Genomic DNA, 18225 nt, shown 5'->3' with positions numbered 1-18225 from the left:
GTTGGAGTCTGAAGGCTTGACAACTGGAAAGAGTAGGGGGAGTCCTAAAGCCCAACACCCAGGAGCTTTGGTGTCCTAGGCAGGCGAAATACATATCACAGCTCAAAAGAGTGTGAGAGAATTTGTTCTTCTCCTATTTTTTTTTTTTTTTTTTTTTTTTGCTCTATTTAGGTCCTGAATGTATTGGATGATGCCTGCCATCATTAGTAAGAGTTTATCGTCTTTACTCACTCTACCAATTCAAAGGGTAATCTCTTCCAATTATGCTTCACAGACACACACAGAACTAGTGTTTTACCAATTTTCTGGGCTTTTCTCAGACCAATCAAGGTGACACATAACATTGATTATCACAAGTTATATATGCTCTGATTCTGTGTCTAATCTATAATGTTCTTTTTCCCACAGCTAGGATTCACAGCATCAGGAATCAAGCATTAGAAATGAGAATGGTATTACTAAAAATTACTTCACTGATCTTCCAGCCAAATGTTTGATTTTTGCTCCCATGAGTTTATGCTTCCTGGCCTAGTTTTAGAGAAAGGAATGCTTTTACTAGGAGACATAGCATTGATTCTATTGAACTGAAAGTTAAGAGTGCCACCTGGCCACTTTGGACTCTCTATGTCTGTCTCAACATGCAAAAGAGAGTTATTTTTCTAACTGAGGTGATTCATCCTGATAAGTAAGTAGAAATTGAAATATTACTCCATTGTGGATGTAAGGAAGATAATGTCTGAAATTCGAGGTGCCTTTTAGTATTTCCACACCCTGTGGTTAAGGTCGGTGGATAACTACAACAACCCAATATAGAAAGAAATACCCTTGGCCCAAACTCTTCAGGAATGAAGGTTTAAGTAATCCTACAAGTAAAATAAGCACAATTAGCTGAGGTGCTTATAGAAAGCAAGGGGAATACAGAAGAGGAAGTAGAAGAAGGTAGTTATAAATACCAGTTACAACCGCATGACCAGTTACAGAAAGGATGACTTTAGTTGTAGTGAGTATTTTCTTCATATTTTATTATGCATTTATATGTGTATATAAATATGTATTTATATATTAATATTTATGTGCCATGTATAGAAATATACACTAAACAGATATTTATGTTTTCCTTTCTCTCATTTCTTAAAGTAATATAAAACAAATTGATTCTGTATCATTGTGTTTATGTATTATAGTTTTCTATTATAATATTTAAGTTGTAGACTCAAATACTTCCTCTCTCTTAAAGGAGTTAGTGTGTTTTCTGTTGTATTCAGGATAGTTGAATTATATTAAGCAGATTATGACTTTGCCATTTTCTTTATTTGCAGAATAAGTATGGTTTAAGGAATTGAATATGCGTTCCAAGTTGATAAAGAATAGACCTGTTATTGTTAATTTCATGTGTCAACTTGACTGGGCCATGAGGTGCCCGGATATTTGATTATACTTTATTCTGAGTATGTCTGTGAAGGTGTGTTTTTATGAGATTAACATTTAAATCAGTATACTCAGTAAAGCATATTATCTTCTTTTTTTTTTTTTTTTTTTTGAGACGGAGTCTTGCTCTGTGGCCCGGGCTGGAGTGCAGTGGCCGGATCTCAGCTCACTGCAAGCTCCGCCTCCCGGGTTTACGCCATTCTCCTGCCTCAGCCTCCCGAGTAGTTGGGACTACAGGCGCCGCCACCTCGCCCGGCTAGTTTTTTGTATTTTTAGTAGAGACGGGGTTTCACCCTGTTAGCCAGGATGGTCTCAATCTCCTGACCTCGTGATCCGCCCGTCTCGGCCTCCCAAAGTGCTGGGATTACAGGCTTGAGCCACCGCGCCCGGCCTTATATTATCTTCTTTAATGCGAGTAGCACTTAACCAATCAGTTGAAGTCTAGAGCAAAACGCTGACTCTTCCATTAACGGGAAAAAATTCCTCTCTGCCTGACAGTTTTTGAGCTGGGATGTTGAACTCTGACTTGGATTAGAATTCACAGTATTGGCTCTCCTTTTTCTCTGACTTGGATTAGAATTTATACCATCATTTTTCCTGGGGCTCCAGTTTGCTGACTGTGTATCTTGGAAGTTCTCAGACTCCCTAGCCACGTGAACCTATTCCTAAAATAAATATCTTTAGATATAGATATGGATATATACATATATTTGTCCAGATAGTTGATCAAACTTTATTAGAGGTTATTGATCTATTGATTGATTATATTTATATATGTGTCTCCTATTAGTTCTGTTATCTGTAGAACCCAGATTAATATAACATTCTAACCCAGAACACAGAAACACATGTATAATCATGTCAAAGCCCAACAATTAGAAAATAGTACTTAAACTAACTCTGTGTGGTATTTTTTGTGTTTCTTCTTTTATTCACTTTAAATCTATATGCTTGCAAACTAAATTGATTTTATATTCTATGATTGGGTGGCAACTCATAATTTGTAAAACACTGTTGTGAAACCCAGTGGGGTAGAGGGTAGTACTAAGATAACAGAAGAAGGTAGAATTTTGCTAATAAATATCTGGCCAACAATTATAAAGCAGACCTATGGTGCTGAAACTTCAGGAGATGAGTTGATAAGTTGTGAACCTCTAGCAGAGAAAACATGAAATGGCTCTCATTATTGTGATACGGCTAAAATAATTTTTGAATCATGTATTGCTGAGAGGTTCATGGAACAAATTGAAAGAAGCCTAAGTTAGTTCAAAAGAGTACTAGAAGAAGCTATACTTAAGTTTATGCTGTAATGAAGTCCAGAAAAATCTCCACTTTTCCTTTGAGAAGGTGAAATTTGGAGGTCTTTGTAAAACTTACTTCTCTATTACTTAAACTTTCCAATATGGGTCAAGTAATACAGTTTAACAGGTGAAATTTTAAGTTTCACCCAATGGGGGAAGTTTTAATTTATCTCACTAGGCATTGTTATCAGGTATTTAAGGAATCTTGATTTTCTCTGAGCCTGTTTTCCCCACCCCATCCAAGAAAATTCAACTACGTGAAGGGACACTTGAACCCAGGAGGCTGAGGCAGGAGAATGGTATGAACCCAGGAGGCGGAGCTTGCAGTGAGCCGAGGTGGCGCCACTGCTCGGCTAATCCCTGTGTGATTGCTGTACTTGGCTCTGCAGAAGTGAGAAAAACATGCTAGCTCCAGAAGATAATCTCTCATCATGGTTTCCAAAGCCATAGTCTCATCTCTGTTCTTAGCTCTTCCTTCAGAAAGAATCAGGAGAACCTGAGATACCTCTTGCAAAAACAGCATAGCTTCCCTTCATAACTTTGTGAAACTTATTTTATTGACTTTGGATTCTCCATTATTGGCTGCTTATCTCTTTTATATATGAATATGAAATTCAACCATTTTTTTAAAAGCAAAATCTTGGTAAATAAACCTCAAAGGATTATGCTAGTGACCTGAGTTGCCATTACTGGAATCATTCTTTACACTCTATAAAAAGTTCAGTCATTTTGTAAACTCAGAAGACATGAAGGAATGTTAATGGCAACCTTCTGTGATCAGTTACTTCTTCCATATGATGACTATTTTGTATTTATCTCTGACTTTTTAAAATTTACAGCCTATGTATGATGAGCATCTACTTTTAGTGGAGAGTGTGTTAATTAGACTATGATAACCATATGCTACACCATATTCCATTTTACAAAATTTTAGTCATCAGTACTCCTTGAATGCACACAGTGCTTATCATTTTGGCTTTGTTCCAATATTCTGAGTATTTTATTCTGGGATTTTTCTACCATAGCTGGACAGAGCTTTCATATACATATAGAATCCTGCTCTCTATGGAACCCCTTGAACTTGGTGAATCAAATGATCTATGTAGCAAAGTAGATTTCATGGAAGTATGGAAAGACCAAGAAAAGAGGGCATAGAAGCAAAAGGTGCAGACTTGCAATGTAGCTCTAGAAGTCTTGGCCAGGTTGCTATTCAAAACAACACAAAATAGTTAGCTATCCAAAAACAAAACAAAACAAAACAAAAAATTTGAGTACCTGTATGCTAGTTCAAAGGTATTATGTAATATATCATTTTTATTTTCATTAATGGGTAATAAAGTCTATTATTTTAAAGATCTCATTATGTACAGACTAGATTTTTAAAACTCTATACCTTTAAAATTATATAAAATATATACTGTCACATATCAAAATTAATCTATTTGCTTGTTACATATCTTAAAACAACATTTTAAGTTACATACACTTAAGTTGCAAAACTCACGTTGAAATTTTATTCATTTAACATGTTATATCCAGTAGAAAAGTCATTATTTTGGGGAAAAAAATTAAGGAATAATGTATAAAGTTCTTTTAAAATTATGTTTTAGAACAATATTTTATGAGTGAGTTATAATTAGAACCCCCTCCTAAAACCCAGCATCTTTGTTTGCAAATAATTTCATTTGTATTCCTCCATATTATTGGTTATTATCTTTGAATAATGCATAATCATCATTAAATTAATTTTGTCTTTATTTTACTTTTTTATGTTTTTCACCAAGGACACTGACTTAGCTTAAACGTACAGTGTCACTTTTAAACTAGCAAACCAAAACCCTACAACTATTCTTTGTTGTATGTAGGGATTGTACTCCCTGTTGAAATTTCTACCTTTTGATAAATATTTTTGCAAAGTAACCATCTGCATGCTACATTGAACAATTCATAATGCCTCCCCAGAACAATAAATGAAGTCACAAGTGATAAAGTGTGTCTTGAAAGAGCATCACCCTTAATAGAATATCGTAAAAAGAACTGTTTGTGGCGGAAGTAAGGAAAATATAGAATCAAAAAGAACTAGGGAAATAATCATAGAGCTAAATATATCCATTAAATTATGGGATAAACAATATTAAATTATCATTTTCAAGGCCTAGTTTTATGTGTTTATTAAATCCCTTTTTGTATTCAGCAATTAAGCTGGAAAACCAATTTGTGTTCCCAGCTATTGTAGTTATAATAGAAGGGCTAGTAATTAGTGAAAAGTAGAAAAGGGTGGAAAAGATGGAAAGAAAGGAGAAACTACCAAGCAAACTCATATAAAACTCACAGCATAAAGAGAAAACACATTTGTTTTTGCAGAATTTAAACCTTATTTCATGACTTTAGATTTAGATTTAGATTATTTGCATTATTTTAATATTTTACCATCTTATTCATGCTCTTTTTAGAGTGTTTTGTGTCCAGAAATTCATCCATTCCTTCTAGACTTTTTAGTTTATTTACATATAGGTGTTTATAGTATTCTCTGACGGTAGTTTGTATTTCTGTGGGATCAGTGGTGATATCCCTTTTATCATTTTTTACTGTGTCTGTGTCTTCTCTCTTTTCTTCTTTATTAGTCTGGCTAGTGGTCTGAAGACTAAACCAGGAAGAAGTCAAATCCCTAAATAGGCCAATAATAAGTTCTGAAATTGAGGCAGTAATTAGTAGCCTACCAACCAGAAGAAGTCCAGGACCAGATGGATTCAGAGTTGAATTCTAGCAGAGGTACAAAGAGGAGTTGGTATCATTCCTTCTGAAACTATTCCAAATGATAGAAAAAGAGGGACTCCTCCCTAACTCATTTTATGAGACCACCATCATGCTGATACCAAAACCTGACAGAGACACAACAACAACAAAAAAAGAAAATTTCAGGCCAATATCTCTGATGAGCATCAATGCGAAAATCCTCAGTAAAACACTGGCAGACCGAATCCGGCAGCACATCAAAAAGCTTATCCACCAACATCAAGTCGGCTTCATCCCTGGGACACAAGGCTAGTTCAACATACACAAATCAATAAACAGTTTATGTAACCCACAACATAAACAGAACCAATGACAAAAACCACATGATTATCTCAATAGACACAGAAAAGGCCTTTGATAAAATTAAACATCCCTTCATACTAAAAATAAACTAGGAATAGATAGAACTTAATTAATAGCTAAAAATAATGAGAGCTATGTATGACAAACCCACAGCCAATATCATACTGAAGGGGCAAAAGCTGGAAACATTCCCTTTGAAAACTGGCACAAGACAATGATGCTCTCTCTCACCGCTCCTATTCAACATAGTATTGGAAGTTCTGGCCAGGGCAACCAGGCAAGAGAAAGAAGTAAAGCGTATTCAAATAGGAAGAGGAAGTCAAACATTCTTGGTTTGCAGATGACTTGATTGTATATTTAGAAAACCCCATCGTCTCAGCCCCAAATCTCCTTAAGATGATAAGCAATTTGTGTTTTCTTAGGGTTATTTTGTTAAATGTATATAATTACCTATGCAATATTCTTGAGAGTATTAGAAAGCCTTTTTCTTTGGAAATTTTGATTAAATATTTTATGTAATGAATATAAATAGAAACCTCAATGCAAAGAGAAGGTTATTTTCATTATCACTCTATTTTTTCATTATCACCATATTATCACTATTTTTTCAATGCATTTGTCTATTTTTTAAGTCACAATACTTAAAAAATTCATTGAGCCTTAGTCTGTTCTGATCGTATATACCTCATAGTTTTATTTCTTGCTTTTCTCTTAAAATTTGAGGATAAGGAAGCAGGAAATGCTCACAGCAGTCACCAATAATATTAAATTCCATTAGCATCTATGACACAAACACAGTGTAAATAAATTTAATCTCTACTCTAAGTTTTACTTAATATTAGTTCCAGTTAACAACTAGAAGCCTGCCACAGAGATCACGTACACAGCAGCCAGAGCTATTTATTCTTTGCTTTTGGACTGCAAGGTGATAGGGGGTGCTTCTTAAAATTTTTTCTTTGCAAACAGTTATTGCCTTAACCCACCACCACCATGACCACCAACACTCAACGATTCACCAAAACTTGTGGAAACCATCACTCTCAGCAACCTATCGCAAGAACCGAAAACCAAATACCGCATGTTCTCACTCATAGGTGGGAATTGAACAATGAGAACACTTGGACACAGAAAGGGGAACATCACACACCGGGTCCTATTGTGGGGAGGCCGGGGAGGAAGGGATAGCATTAGGAGATATACCTAACGTAAATGACAAGTTAATGGGTGCAGCACACCAACATGGCACATGTATACGTATGTAACAAACCTGCACGTTGTGCACATGTACCCTATAACTTAAAGTATAATAATAGAAAAAAAATCTTGAGTAAATAATGATCTTGTTTTTAATTAACCTTCCTTAAATATATGTATATCTCACATTTATTGTAATGTCTGATAATAGAAGTGTTTGGGGTCTTAATTTAGAAATTTGCTAATGTTTTTGTGACCAGAAATATGCCACAGGAATTTAATTCTTGTTTATGTCAGTTAGCCTGTGGTAAAATTGATTTCCTTATATGTCGCTTCACTTAAAGATGCAGTTTTCAAAAACTTATCAATAACATTAAGTGAAGACTTGCTGTATGTGTGTCTGTGTTTGTATGTTTTTACATGTGTAAATTTGGTGTAAGGGAAAACACAAGACCTCATTAGAGTCCTTAGAACTGGATCCTCTCTTATTTTTCCACAAAAATTTTCAGCAAATAACAAAATGTTTTAGTTTTAAGTGAATCTAATTAATGTATTTAAGTGAAATTCAAATAGCTATTATATTGTAAAAGAATATTGACATTGTTTTCCATTGTCAATTTTTAAAGTTTTAAATAAAATGGGTAACTTTCATTTTTTTGACGCTGCTTTCAATATGTCAAAAGTGATACTGAGAGACAGTGTTAGAATAGAAATGTTATATAAGAAAAATTGATTTGGAGAAATATAGTGTAATGGAATATTTTGTTTTTCTAAGAAAAAGAAGTGGTGCTGAAATTAGAACCATAGAGTAATTCTACTTTCTTCTTCTTTCTTTCTAGCATAGATTAATTCTGGTTTTATTAAACTTATCTTTGACAGTTGATTTCTATATATTTATGTCCAGTTAATGAGTAGAGAGATTTCCATTTTGAGTTAGAGCTCTGATATTTTATACAATTTGGTGATTCTTCTAACCATAATTTATTTATAAAATAAAAGTGAACTTTTTTTCTAACATTATATTTTAAGGGATTAGGAAAAAACAATTCATTTAATTAATATTGGCTAATATATTTGCATATATTATAAAAATAACACTATGATATTTCCTTTAAATTGCATGAATAATATACCATATATTTTCCATTACTGTATTTATTGATGAAAACACTAATAAAATGACTGGGATGTAGTAGAAAAGAAAATGTGTTTGTCTTTGTCTTTGGGTATTTTCTAGATCTAATGAATTTAGTGGTGTGTGCAAGTTTCTGAAATCTCTGTGTTTCCATTTCTCTGCCTACATAATGGAAGTAAAATTTACTTTATACCTTCCATCATGAATTATATATGATGAAACATGAAAAGACATGAGGCAATTGTTGGCACATATTAAACATTGAATCATTGTCAATAACAATACTGGTTGTTAATGGTGCTGCTATCCCTTCTTTTTTTCAACAAAAATGTGCTCTGGACTGGATACAACTGAAATCAATTCATTAAACTGAATTAGTTCAGCATTATGATTAGAGTATGGCACAGTTTCTCCGGGTCTCTGTTTCCCTGTGATAGAAGTGGCAAACACACCTTACTCAGAATATTGTGAGAAAGTGCTTAACATGATGTCCTGAAAAGCCTCAGCACACACAGAGAAACTCACATATGTCAGATGTTTACGTATTTTATGTTTTAGGGAACTAATAATCCAAAATTAGAGGAAAAATCTGTCTTTAAGGCTCTTGTATTATAAGGTGATTGAATGAGGGTTTGTTGGGGAAAAAAATTCTACACACACACACACATGCACGCATCCGTGTGTGCACACACACATACATACACACACACAGACACACAATGCAAAAAAAATATTGATGCATATTGCTTTAATGTATACTGTCACAAAGTTAGAAGTTATTTTCTACTTTTGGCATGATTCTAAGTAAAAATTCACTAATTCTCCTGCTGTCTTTCTTTGCATCATCTGATTCCTTGTAAGTGTGGGTATACACTCAAATTTCAGTTAATTGACAGCTAAGCACAGCTGCTGTGCTTAAGGAGAGATAGAGTTTGTTGTCATACAATCTACAAAGGTTGAACGAGGTAAGAATCTCAGTGCCCCAGCTTATAACCTCCTCATTTTTTAATTGAAAACACTTTTTCATTTTTGATTAGCCTTACTTCTGAGAGAGATGGTAACTTAACTTCAGCCATACTTGACATCGTCCTCTCTCCACTGGGTACTGTGATACTCATCTTATTAAATAACTGAAAGTATTCCATTGTATGGATGTACCACAGTTTTGTATTCATTTCTTTATTGAAGGATATTTCAATTGCTTCCAAGTTTTGGCAATTGTGAATAAAGTTGCTATAAACATCCGTGTGTGGGGTCTTGTGTAAACCTAAGTTTTTAATTCATTTGGGAAGCTATCTATGGGCACATTTGGCCTGCCATTTACTGAAACTTCTTTTCTCAACAGTCGCAATAATTTAATGATGTACCAGGCAAGAATTTTTGACACTGGCCTGGGAAAAATCAAGGGAGAAGATTGGGCTCAGTGTCATTCTTATGACATATCCATATATAATTCACTGCTATGTCCTTATCTGGTAGAGTAAACCTATATGAATTACATATATGCAAAAATACTATCAGTATATGCAATTTTTGTTATGATTTGCTGTATGAACTATATGCATGCTCAATTACTGTACACATCGAAAGCTACTGGATTAATCTATAAGCATGGATTATGAAAGTGTGTATTAGATTTTTCAGATGTTTTAATATTACAGTGATATTCATTCTGAGATTCCTATGATTCATTTATAGACATATAGACTCATTCTACATTTTTAGTTGAGTTTAATTTAATTCTTGAGATAGGGTCTCACTCTATCACTCAGACTGGAGTGCAGTGGCACAATCTAGGCCCACTATTGCCTCAACCTCCTGGGTTCAAGCCATCCTCCCACCTCGGCCTCCCATATAGCTGGGACCACAGGCATGTACCACCATGCCCAACTAGTTTTTGTAATTTTTATAGAGACAGAGTTTCACCGTGCTGCCAAGGCTGGTCTTACCACAGTTATAGTGTTATAATATTCTGCGTTTTTCTGTGTACTTACTATTACCAGTGATTATTTTGTATGTTCAAGTGACTAATTTTATTTCAGCTGAGCTTGCACTGGAACCAAAACATGCAGTCCTTCCCACTCTTTCCTCCTCTTTCCAGAGGCAGAGGAGCCTCAATTTGCACCCACTGCAATCTCAGGCTATGAGGAGTTCTGCCAGACTACCACCAATGTTTCCTTAAGGCCTCAAAACTCTTAAGTCAATTTGTTGTGAAGTCACCAGGCCTGGGCTCATCCTTCAGGGCAGTGGGCTCCCCTCTGGCCCAGGGTAGGTCCAGAAATGCCATTCAAGAATCATGTCCTGGAATCGGAGTCCCCAAGAGCTCACTTGTTGCTTTACCATTCTGTGATCATATTGATACCTAAGATGCAAGACAAAGTCCTCTTTGCTTTTTCTCTATTTTTCTCAAGCAAAATGAGTTTTGCCCCTCCCACCACAGTTTGTATATGTGCTGAGTCTCACCTGAAGTCAGCAAGTTTCATAGGCTCATCGAAAGCCCTTGATGTAATTCCTGGGTATCGCTGGTGGTTATTCAGGGCCCAAGTGCTCTTCAGTTAGCAGGTGATAAATACTGCCAGGGCTGAGTCTTTTCCTTCAAGGCAGTGGGTTTCCTTCTGGCCCAGGATGTGTCTAGAAATGTCATCTGGGAGCTAAGGCCTCAAGATGCTGACAGGTACCCTATCCTGCTATGGCTGAGCTGGCATCCAAGATGCAAGACAAAGTCCTCTCCAGTCTTCCCTGTCCTCTCCTCAGGCATAAGGAAGGGTTCTCGTTTAGAGATGCAAGCTATGCAGCCTGGGGTTAGGGGAGGGGTGGCTGCCCCACCCAGTGCCTCAGTATGTCACGAGCCATGCCCCACCCCCACTGCCACCAATTCCACTGTCGCTGGACTTAGTTCAGCACTAGGACTTGCGTAAGAGTTTCAGTTCTTATGACCTAGGCTGCCTTTCAAGTTTACTTGGAGACACAGAGTGCTGTAGCCCTCACTGGTGAGACACATTTTATTTTTTTAAAAGTGCCTCACAATCGTATATGTTTTGGAGTGCTTACCCATTTATATTGCCATAATATTTTGAGTTTAAATTTAATTATCATGCATTGCTCTAAGTGTGCATTTGTTTCTTCTTTTTTGAAATCTTTGTTTCATTCAGACTATGCCCAAGATTCTAGAAATCAGATTGTTATTTCTTTGAAGTCTCTAATATAAGAATAGTTCATCCATTTAAGATAATCAGTGTGTTTACAGTCAACCCTCTTTACAATTCTTTTCCTTGGGTATCTAAATGTTCTAGAAAACAATGACAGATTTTCTTTCTGCCTGGCTTAATAAAAATACACAATTAGATTCCTGCTTTCAGTTCAATATAGCTAGTGCAACTTAGAATTAGGGACAGAAAAGTGTAATAATTCAATATTGTTTGCTTTCATCCTGGGGCCTATCGTTTTCTGAAGTTGTTCTGAGGGTATAATTTCAGTCACAGTCTGTGTTGTTAGTGATCCTTTTACTATGGATTTCCCTTGTCTATACTGTCTGGTGACATTATGAACATTTTAATAAAAATGTAGAAAGAGGCATATTGGGAACGTCAAATTTGCTAACCTGATGGCATAATGATCAGATACACTCTTTCCCTTTCATCTTCTACATTACACATAATTGATACTAAAGATTTTTTTAATGAAAAAAATCAGTAACAAAGTTATTTTCTTTCTTTCAAAAAAATTAAAATATATTCTCATGAGAGCAAAGGCCTACCTTAGTTTTTAATACTAAGATTCTGTTTAAGATTTAATCAGATATTCTTTTCTTATAGATAGAAAATTTTGCATGATGTAACTCTAAGAAGGATGCTTCTAAGCCTCCATCCACTCATAAGAAATGCACTCATCTCAAATGAACAAAGATATCATACAAATATAAAAGACTGTGTATATAAAAGGAAAATGTCAAAAATATACATTATAAAAGGGAGACAATTAAAGATATATTATTTATAAGTAATTTGAAAATGTATGTATATTTTTAAAATATTAAATTGAGAAATAAAAAAACAATATACTTGCTTGCATGATTTCGATTATTATAATTACTTTGGTCTGAAAAATTTCTTGCTTTTGTCTTCTCTTTTAGATATGGCTTGGTCAAAAAGAAAACTTGCAACTAGCATTTTTTGAATCACAGGTAGTGCAGTGTGGTGGATAGGAACACAGCCTATAGAGCAGTGCTGCATGTGTGTATAGTTGACTTCTGTCTCTTCTTACCTATGAGATTTTTTAGTTACTTTAACTCTCTGTGCCTCAATTGCCTCAACACAGAATGGTTAACAGTACCCCCTACACTAGGACGACCTTATGAAGATTAAATGTCCCAACATATGTAAAGTCCTTACAAACCATGCTGTTTCTTATCTTGGACTCACAGTTTTTTAAATGGCCAACATGAACATCCGGCAATTGTACTTTACATTTGTTTCATGTAATATGAAACTTACTTAATTCACGTTGGTATAGCCAGTGTAAATTCATCAGGGTATGTAGCCTAAAAAATCAAATGGATTAAAAAAAAAAAAAATACCTCACACCCAAAGTCTTGTTTCCTGAGTTGATATGCCTGAAAAATAAACTTAAATTATACTTTCTCCTTATATTTTTGCCAAAGAAACAGAAATGCTTGTAATTCTGTGGTGAATTGAACTCTGGGAGAAGAAATGGGAGATGGCCATGAAGTAAGGAAATCTCTGTTTGAAATACCAGATTTCCAATGAATCTCCAAGCACAATGTTTGAGTTCATGTAGAGAACGCACAAACTATGGCTATGTTGAAAAATGATTACAGAATTAAAATGTTAAGAATTCTAAATTTGATTTAAAACGTAGTCTCTGTTTCTCACCCAAACTATGCATATTATAGGGAGGAAGTCTGCCTCCAGAGAAGGTTATTTAGTCGGCTTCTTTCTTGTTCTTACTTACTGCAGCTATTTAATCAAAGCTTCTGACCATTCCTTGGTTGGCCTACAGGAAGAAGAATAGAAACTGAGCCAATTAATTCCTTCCTGGCTGATACTGCCACAAACTGGTGGTGCAGCTCTAGTATCAGTACTTGCTGGACTTAGGGAGAATTTCAGTTTGTCTCTCATAGACATGTTTCTGCTGCACAAGCTATTCCACATTGCTGGCGTTATTGATCTACTATTTTTTGATGGAGATAAATGCATCTCTATTTTTGCTGGTCACTCATTAACTTACCAGCCTGTAGAATCCAGACATCCCTCAACTTCTATCTATTATGATTTGTTCACGTTGAGAAGGCTTTATTGGAGAGGTTCTAATATATACTACGATGAATATTTTTGTGTGTTATCATCTACATCTGTTACATGGGAAAAGCTTCCCATCTTTGCTCTGAATGAAAAGGTAGGTACCTCCTAAACTACAACCCTATTTTGTTAATATCTTATGATTTTGATTATTATCTGTGACTTAGACACCAATTTACTTTATCCTACAAGTCTCAATGTGTAAGTATTGAGCTTTCAAGTGACTGCTTTCAGAACATTCCCTTTTGTGTTGAGTATGTATCATGACAGTGAGAAAGGTAAAATTTCACAGTACTTCTATAGCCAAAGAATTATTCAAATCTTCCCTTCATATACCCTCATTCTATTGTATTATAAAAATAATTCAAAATTTTCAGAATAATATGAGAAGTCATCACTTTCTGTCATTTCTGCAATATCCTTGTGGCCACACAAATCAGCCCTAATAATTATGGTGGGAACTTCACAAGCTCCCTGAATACCTGGAAACAGAAATCACTTGGGGCTGTCTCAGCAGCCAGCTAGCACAGTGTGTCCTCTGGCCACCAGTGATTCCCATTACCCCCACATGCAAAATACACTCACCCTCCTCCCAGGCCGTGAAATGTCTCATCTTACTAAAATTATAATAACTTATTATCCAAATTAAGTTTTATGAGCAACTTCTCAAGAAGTTTCTCTCATTCTGAAGATCTGTGAGTTAAAGAAACAACTTATCTGTTTCCTATTTACATGCACACAGTGCTAACACAGTGAGGCGGTTCTAGGGTACTGCTACACACATTCCTTTCCAAAGAAGGGTGTCTGTTGGGAAGAACACAGAAATCACTGTTTCTCAATATTTTTGAAATTATGACAGGCCAGTTGAAAATTTTCTTGTTTGAGACTCTATCATACACTTACCATGGACTGATTCTCCATGATTCTTGTCTCTGCCCTCTCGATTTATGAATTCTTTATTGAAAATACCTCAGCTGAGTATAGCCTACAGTCCACTCAGAAAGTGACTTTGTTTTTACTCTGTCTCTTTAGTGAAAACTGGAACAGTTTATGCAAATATAATTCTCTTAAAAATGTGTTCATTTATTCCTATTGAACTCTTAAAAAATTCAATTGTATATTTTTAGAATATATTCTGAGAACAAACTTTTACAGCTTTTGTGTGTTCCAACTATCTTCTTCAACTGCATGGCTTGCCTTTGAAATCATGTGTATGTATTACTTATATCTTTATTTATTTACATATATAATATACTTAATAACATATTTTATTATGTTAATTATATATAGTCACATATGTAAAATGCATAATACATATGTGTTTTACTTAACTTTTCTTCAATTTTTAATCATGATTAATAATTTTTAAGTTTTATTTATAAAATTTTATTCAGAGGTGAAGTCGATATTTACTTGTATACTCCACAGAGTTTATTTTATTACATGGTGCTTTTAGAACTAAAATGTATTACAGGTCGGTGGTCTTTTTTCCGCATATGCACTCCAACTCCATAAACAAGACATGTTCCTTGAAGATTACTCCCACCAGGCAAGTCTCAGCAGAGAAAGTGGTGGGAGGGTAATCCTGAAGATTCTACAGTTCAGCTAGCTTTCAGCATGGGACTGAGATCCCAATACCTCTATTTTCCATGAATTACTCTTCTGAGGGCCCCTCACCTGTCTGCCTGTGAGTAGCCTTTACAGTATGTTTCCAAAAAATCTTACAAAGACTATTTCAGTGGCTCTCAACTCGCAACTCTCAACACTTTCTCTATCCCCAGTCATTGTTGCATAAAGTTTGGGGATAAGAGCTGGAGAGCTACTCTTGTGGAAAAGTGGTAATTGTAGTAGGAATAAATTCTATTTTCTCTTTAGTAATCCCTAAGGGTCTTCTTTAGAACTGGACACACATCATCTCTTCGTGGCAACTGTGGATCCTGATCTCCACGGCAGAAGTTGACTAAGCCTCAATTACACGAGTGAAAATGAAGATCCCCCTTGTCCCTGAAGGTTTGTTTATCTGTTGAGTTTTAGATCAGAATACTATGTGATGGCACATATTGAATTCTAATGTATTTTTTTTATTGTTTATATTGAAGAATAAGCTAACAAAGAACATATTTTCAGGAAAATGGTGCATTGAAATTTTGAAAAAAAAATTATCTCAAACTGTAAAATTACCTAACATTACTTTCCAACAAAATGAATGATCTACTAAAGTGTAGAATCTATGATATAGAACTAATCTTCTAAGTGGGTGGGTAAGTAAAAACAAAAGAAAAATTTCTACTAGCGTGACTCTTATTAATGTTTCAGCCCTACACACTAAGTTGAAAATGTATTCTTTATTATGTAGAGTCTTCTATTCAAAATCATTCAGTGAATCTTTCAGTTATTAATTGCACATGAGATTTGTTTTTGTGCTATGATAACTCCTCTGGAAATGAAGTTATAACACAGGCTATGTGAAAATTTACAAGGTGCTAATGAGCTTTCTTCAAGCACCACAAATTATTTAAGTAACTTAATGCTGTTGTTATTTTTACAGTGTCAGAGGAGTTTTCACACTAATGTGAAGCAGCCACACAATTTATTTCTCTGTTTTCAAACTTCCAAATATAAATTGAAAACACAAGCATAATGTCAAATAGAATGGCATTAATTTATTTCTTTCAAATGCTTGTATGTTAAAAAGTATTTTTATTTCAGGGAAATGTAATACATAATGATATAATTGACTTTGATCTTTAACAATCTGAAATGTTTAGTACAGTATTGAGGAAGTGAATGTGTAATCGAATGTTGATATATTTTAATAAAATATTTAATTTCTTTTCATTTCAGTTAGATGCACTATATTAAAATTTGATCCAGGTATATATTTACACTAAAACCTCTCAGTGATAAAACTGTGCTCATTCCATCACACTTGAAGGTCAATTTGATTCTTGTCTAATATGGAGAAGTAAACACTGGATAAGCATAATTCTGTTATTTTAAGGAACCTCAGAAGTGGAAAGCTAAGTCGAATTTGCAGTGGTATGCAGAGCTAAGGATTCTAGAGAAAGACAGAAAATTCCAAAGAGTAAGTGAAAGTTGAGTTTTGAGCTCACGTGGGTTTAGCACTAACTTTGGACTCTTGAGGAGATTCACTTGTATGGTTGTAAACTTAACAGCTGAGAAAATTGGAAGGGGTGGAGAGGTGGACAAGATTTTTAAGTTCTCATTCAGTGAAGATGTCACCTGGTAGAAATTTTGAAACCTAGACACACTTGCTTTCTATTTCCTCGGTTACCTGTGGCCAACAGCAGTCCAAAAATATTAAATGGAAAGTTCCAGAAATAAACAATTCATAAGTTTTCTATTGCACTCCATTCTAAGTAGTGTTATGAAATCTCACACCATCTCACTCATCCCTCCAGGAATGTCAGTCCTCCCTTTCTCTATCATAATCTCAGTGTAGTTGCTACCTACATGTTAGTCACTCAGTTATTAGATCAACTGACATGGTATCACAGTGTTTATGTTCAAGTAACTCTTATTTTACTTAATAATATCCTAAAAGTGTATGCATAGTGGTGCTGACAATTCAGATATACCAAAGACAAGTCATAAAAGATTTCCATTAAGTAAAATGGGTCATATCCTAAGGTTGCTATGATATATGGTAAGAACATATTTGTGAAATTGTGAAGAAGAAGAAATAAATTTTTGTTAGTTTTGCTGATTCACCTCAATCTGCAAAAGTTATGGCCAAAGTGTATAATAAATTCCTAGTCAAGAAGGAAAAGGCATGGAAGGAGTGGAAGACATGAAAATAAACATATTCCTGTTGACAACAATTAGGTTCAGTACTATCTGTGGTTTAAGGTATCCACTGCGGGGTCTCAAAACTTATCCCTTTTGGATAAGGGAGGGCTCCTCTTAAAAAATAATAATTAGTTTAATACTGACCTTTTCAATGACTTACTTTCTGAAGTGATTTTCTACCTATGTGACAATATATTTAACCCTTCTGAGAACAAGACTTAAGATCTGTCAGATTCAGGATTTAACTGCAGGTTCAATGCTTACTAACTGTAGGGCCTGAAAAATTTACTCACAATCTCTAAAATTTAATTTCTTCTCCTTTGAGATGGGAAAAATAATGATGCGTATTTCATCAGGTCGTTTTCAAGGTTTAAATGAGTTTAGCTGAGTGCGTGACACAGATTTCTATTTCACTGAATTTTAATAGTTGATTACTTTTGCTAAATGATATGAATGATGTAAACCAGAATATATCATATGATATAATAATAAGAAGTATACAAAATGATAGAAATCATTTATTGAGATTACAATATTTGCTTATACAATTAACTCAGTGCTTTAGGTAAGTTTAATCATTTCAATAACTAGATAGAGATAAATCAGAGGCTGAGTAACTTTAATAAAATATTAAAATTAGGGAAAAATATTGTAAATCCAGCCTCTAGTTAATGCATTGAAGAGTTTTGATCCTTAAAAGTTGTCAGTGGTTATCTAACATGCTTATTATTAACAAGAACATGTGCTATTACCCTTAATTATCACTTTTAAGTCTTTGAAACCACTTTATTTATATAAACCTTCTTTATTTGTAAGTAATGTGCATCCAGACCAGGTTTGGAGATGTTGAGCACACTAATTGGCTTCTTATTTTGTTTTGTCTTTGTTTTGTTTTGTTTTTGTTTCTTCTGAGATGGAGTTTCACTTTTGTTGCCCAGCC

This window comes from Piliocolobus tephrosceles, chromosome 3 (genome assembly GCF_002776525.5).
Source record: "Piliocolobus tephrosceles isolate RC106 chromosome 3, ASM277652v3, whole genome shotgun sequence".
Taxonomy (NCBI): Eukaryota; Metazoa; Chordata; class Mammalia; order Primates; family Cercopithecidae; genus Piliocolobus; species Piliocolobus tephrosceles.
This window is presented reverse-complemented; position numbering follows the sequence as displayed.